Below are 6,000 nucleotides of genomic sequence, written 5' to 3' on the forward strand. Positions count from 1 at the left end.
GAAGGCCTTTGCAAACAGTTTGGATCCAGATGAGATGCCACAGAACATGGCGTCTCATCAGGATCCAAACTGTTTGCTATTCTGATAGTATTTTTTGAAAAAAATCTAAGAAAATGCTAATTTTAGAAATTCAGCAGACAAAATTTTAGCAGACGACAAATTTCCCAGCATGCAAAGGGTTAACCCATTTTTTTCAGAGCAAAGCTCATAAATATCGCGGCAGTTTAACCAAACATTCTCCAGCATGTCCTCCAGCTACGCCCCTGGGTTTGCTTTAATCTGATACTAGAGTGGTCAAAAGGTGACACTTAAATCTGTTATGAGACTAGATAACATGGGGAGCTATTTCATTCATGTATATGGTTGGTAAAGGTCACAAATGTTATATAACTGAAGAGAACTGACTTATGGTCAGTGCCCCCTGCCCCCCAGGGCACTTTGAATTGGGAAAATATACGAGTAATTTTCTGGCTAAAAATGGGAAATTGTTGTTTTTGATGAATATCTGCAAACATTACAGAAATTCTTATAAACAACAAAATGACAGCCAGTTTTAAAATGCCACAAATTCACATTTTTTAATTGTATCACATTCTATACCACACATTATGTACCTCAAGCTTGTTAATTTTGTCAGATTTGGTATTATTAAAAAGCATGCACAGAGTGCAACTTATATCATTTAAAAAGGCAGTTGTGCCAATCTTATTCAGAACTCACAGAAAGAGCAGTTACTCCATCTGAATTAAACAATTAAGAACACAGGTTATGTTCCTTGTAAGCTTAAAGTATAAGGCTAAGGAAGGAAACAAGAGGGCCATAATGGCCCTGAATCGCTCCACTGTTTTTTTTACGCGCATGGGTTGAAATGTACTCAAGCATGTGACTTTCTCTTTCTATCCCTCGTCCCTCTGGGCGCTTAAAAGTTGGAAGGGTGAGCTTTTTTATATATGGAAAAAGTTACTACCGTGTTAACTAAACAGACTAAAAAGCCCGGGAATTGTTGCACAGGTTATAACGTAGGTACATTTATCTCGCCAAAAGATATTGTTGTTCTTTCTATTTCACATATTTTTAGATGCTGAAGATCAAATCTAAGCATTTGATTTGAAACAGATTCACAAGACCCATAGGAATCAAAATGCCTTAACCCTTTACCAAACGACACATTTTGGACTTTCCCAATTTGAAAGAGGTTGCAGACGACAATTGAATTGTAATGGAATATGAAGGAAATGATCAGGTAGGGTAGAAATAATTGTGATAAAAGGAGAAATTGCTCATCTTGAGCCATTTCTCCTTTTATCACAATTATTTATAAAGTTGTCAGCTACAAACCCGTAAAATCCTGTTAGTGTTTGGTAAAGGGTTTATAATCTCTGGTTCCTTCTTAGAGCCTTTCACACATTTATAACAAATACAATAGTAGCATCTTTCTTTGTAAAGAATCATCTCAAAATATCAGGGGTGGCGAAATCTCAAAAAAGTATACTTGTCCACGGACAACCATTTATGAAATTTAACTTGTCCTTTGCTGAACTACACATGTCCGTTATTGTTTATATAAACTATAAACGCATTAATTGATTAATGTTCAGGATTGGCGAAATTGCCGGTCCGCCGGTCCTGACCGGAAGATTTCCATTTGGTCTGACAGGTTTAACCAGAATGTCGGTCCCGGCAACCGGCAAAATGTGAAATGAATGCAAACAAATCATATTTGTTTCAAAGTTGAAAACTCGAAGATAGATAGATTCTTTATTTCCTCCATTCATGGAGAGCTTAACACATTTACAACAAGTATTTACATCATTAATGTATACAATAGATAATAATATGTGTATATTAATATATGTACATGCATATAAACAACAATAGAGAGGCGATTTCATAATTAGCACACTCACAAACTAACAAACTAGTCTCAGCAATAGGATTGCTAATTGATTATTCAGGCGATTGTCATCTGTAGTTGATAGCGTCATTTCAAACAACGTTACGATTTGTTCTAATGGTGTCTTTCGTATTAATTTAATAAAAGACTGAAACCCCTTTTGGTAAATGACAGCATCCTAAAGTGATTCACGTAAAAGTTCCCTTCTCGAACAAAAACACACTGAATGAAGTAGTTTGTTTTTCGTGTGTATCCAACACAATGAGCACACTGTTGGGTATGATCTAGAGAGGAATCCTCCCAGTTGTGCCATCAGGGTGGCTATTAAGGGCAATAGCTTAGGCGAAATCCGGGATATTTTCCAGAGGGATGAGGGCTTATCTACGTGTAGAACATCATCAAGGTTCAATGTGGGACACACGTCCCGGATACTTTCCAACTGTCTGTGATGTTCCGGAGCGGATACTGATCGTTGGAGCATCTGTTTCCACGCTTGCTTAGACGGGAACAAACCTGATTGTAAATACCCGTCTAAACACGATTGCAGTTGGTATTTATACAGCAGTCTGTAGATTTCCGGAACGAAGCCTTTAGTTTGTTTGTCGTTATTCAGGTATCGTACAAGTCTGTTAAGGAACACTTGTTTGGCAAGGTATTGGTTTGGTAAACGACATAATTGACCAAAAAACACTAGTTTTTTCCTGTCAATGATATTCTCAATCGAGTTTACATTAATTGATGCTAATGCAAAGTTAGTATTCGTTAAGGAATGAAATTGCTGCATAGATTTAACACAGAACCGATGAGAGCGCTCAAGGCGTAACATATCGCTGGCACCGATAACAGTCCACAGTTCACAGCCGTATAATGCTTTCGGAACAACCACGGATTGATAAATTGTTCTTAAGGTGATTGGGCTGAGTGATGATGGATTAAAGCCGCTGCTGCATATGCTCAGGTATGTACCTCGAAGCTTGTTGCAGGCGTCTGCTATAAGCATTTGCGACGAAAGCCACACGTCGGCAGTTATCCCCAAATGTGAATAACTTTCGGATTCTTTAACTGTTTCACATCCGAGCCTAAACACGCCGGAGTTTCCTGTGTTTATATGCTCATTAAAAACGATGACGGCACATTTACTTGCGTTATATTCATAGCATCATACTCTCGAGTATTTATAGCATATATCCATCATTTTATCAAGTCCCGTTTTTTAGTAGGATATTAAAACCATATCGTCTGCGATGGTCTGCGAACAGATGCTCATGTTGTAGATACACATACCCAACCCGCTATCCTCCAGTTGTTTGATAAGCCCATTGATGAACACTAGGTACATGAGCGGTGAGCTTTTACTACCCTGGCGGGTACCTTGCAAAACCGGGAACTCATGAGAACGTCTTCCATGGGTAAGAACATAGCTTTTGGCGTTCATATAGAGTTCTTTAATCGCAATGAGGCTTGTGGGGTCAATGTTGCATTTCAACAATTTGTACAGAAGCCCTGCATGCCACACGCTGTCGAAACCCCTTTCTACATCATTGTTTTGATGTTTGCAATAAGTTTGTTACGTACAATTAGCAAATCCGACTGGTTACACAACACCTTCTTCAAACTCAGTCGCAATATCGGCAATTGCGTTCTAACAAAAAAGATCTTGATAGCTTTGACATATTTTTCCAGTAGATAAGGTCATGAAAAAATGCATTTCTTTATGTAACATGGCTTTAAAAAGGTTGTTAATTAAATATAAACAATGTTCTAGTGATATCTTTATAACATGCACTCGCCATTGGTCTCCATAAATGTTATCAGTTTACATTGTACAAGTTAGTGTCTGTTAACCGCAATTTTATTTTCGATACTTCTTGTTACTTCAGTTTACATTGTTTTAATGGCTAAATGGATATAATTGGTCAGTTAAGTATAGTTTTACCAATAAGATGCCATGATATATATTTCGTTGGATGATCGTCATCCAATATGTCGTTTTTATGTAGTTTTTTCGGTCCGGCAAAATTTTCTCCAGACCGGCACATTTTCTGAAATGCCTGTCCGGATAACCGGCATATTTTTTTCCAATTTCGCCAAGCCTGATGTTAAATAATGTGGAATTAATTAAAATGAGTAGTATTTACTTGTTTTAGTTATAGTTGTATTTCCATGGTACATTCATTATAGCAGTATATTAAAAACAATATAAAGACTTTTTCAAACTTGAAATCTTGCAAAGCTAGTGTTATTATTATTCTGCTCTGTTGAGGAAGATTTTTTTAAAAACGTTCCATCTTTACCGTTAAAGTTGTCTGTCATTGTGTACACTCCGGTCTTACTGACAATAAGGTAGTGACGTCACCATTTATGTATAGAATGATCGTCTGTAATAAGGTAGACCGTGTTTTGATCATATTAGTTCGATACTTTTATTTCCATCTGATTGGCAATGTGTCAACAAACGATCTTTGTGACAATAACTTAGTGACGTAACCATCATGTATAATAGAATGTTTGATTGTAAAATATATAAAAAAACAGTCTGTGCACTGTCTAACAGTCAGGCAGAATGTTGAAAATGCAGCACGCTCCCGGTCTCTTATAGAATAAGGGAAATCACTGCGCAGGAGAGTGCCCGTATTTTAGCTTTATTGCTCCGCAAATTGCACTGACAATGTAAGTGCTTGTCAACATCCGGTTTTGTAAACATTAATTACGGCTTTAATTCAATGTATTTTTTTGTATTCCTCGACCCGACTGGTTGTCCAGGGACAACTAAATTGAAAAAGATCAGTTGCCCAGACAAGCAAATGTACGACTCTGGCAACTCGGACATTTGATTTCGCCACCCCTGAATATAATTAACAACCCACACAGCCCTAAGACCAACAGGCCTGAGAATATTATGATAATCTAAAGATTTATTCTTTATATTTATAAATGTATATAATTAAGTAATACATTTGACTTCTAAGATCAATTCATAACTTATTTTAAGAAAATTATAAAATGGTCAAAAATATATAGATCTATGGATCATTGAGCAATTGACAATCATATCCACAATTCATGAGTCAAGATTCACAAATGAAACAATGAATCATTAGTTATTAAAAAGCAGCATATACCATAGTTAAGAACATTGCACTTCATTAATTCCAACACCTTCTCTTGGATACAAAGTTTGAGTTTACCATGCAGTATCATATATTGACTTTTCTTTAAATAATTATGTTCATGGAAGTTGTGTTTTAAAAATCAATAAGATATTATTAAACTGGTTTAAACACTACAAAAAAGACATGAAATTAACATTTTATCCAAAATATTTTTATCCGGATATATGTTCACTTTCGACATATTTAAATAAAACCCACTTTTTTCAGTTTATAAGAAAATCATTCATAACTTTTTTTCTTTCTTCAATTCCTTTGTAAGCAGTCACCATCTGATCTAAATTGGCACTGAATAACAGGGTTTTATCTCATGTTTACAAGATGTTGTTGTTGTTGTTGGTCACAGACACACGGCCGCAGTAATCTCCCCTGGTAAATGTCATATGTTCAGTTTTGTGACCCTCGGGGCAGGGTCAAATTTGAGCCCAGGGGAATAATTTTGGTAGAGGACTATTAGATATCACTTCCCACCAAATTTGGTAGCCCTAGGCTCTATAATTATGAACAAGAAGATTTTTAAAGTTTGCACAAAATAGGCCTTATTTAAGCATATGTTCATTTTCATTTTTGTGACCCCCAGGGCAGGGTCAAATTTGTCCCCAGGGGCATAATTTGAACAAACTAGGTAGAAAACTATTAGATGTCACTAAATACCGAACTTGGTAGAAATAGGCCCAATGGTTATGGACAAATAGATTTTTAAAGTTTGCACAAAATGGGCCCAATATAAGCATATGTTCAATTGTGTGACCCCTTAAGCTGGGAACGATCAAATTTGATCCGAGGGGCTAAATTTGAACAAACCTGGTGACTATAAGATGTCATTACATACCAAATTTGGAAGCCCTATGCCATACGGTTATGGACAAGAAGATTTTTAAAGTTTGCACAAAATAGGCCTTATATAAGCAAATTTTCAATTTTTTGACCCCCCTG

This window comes from Dreissena polymorpha, chromosome 13, assembly GCF_020536995.1.
Source record: "Dreissena polymorpha isolate Duluth1 chromosome 13, UMN_Dpol_1.0, whole genome shotgun sequence".
NCBI lineage: Eukaryota > Metazoa > Mollusca > Bivalvia > Myida > Dreissenidae > Dreissena > Dreissena polymorpha.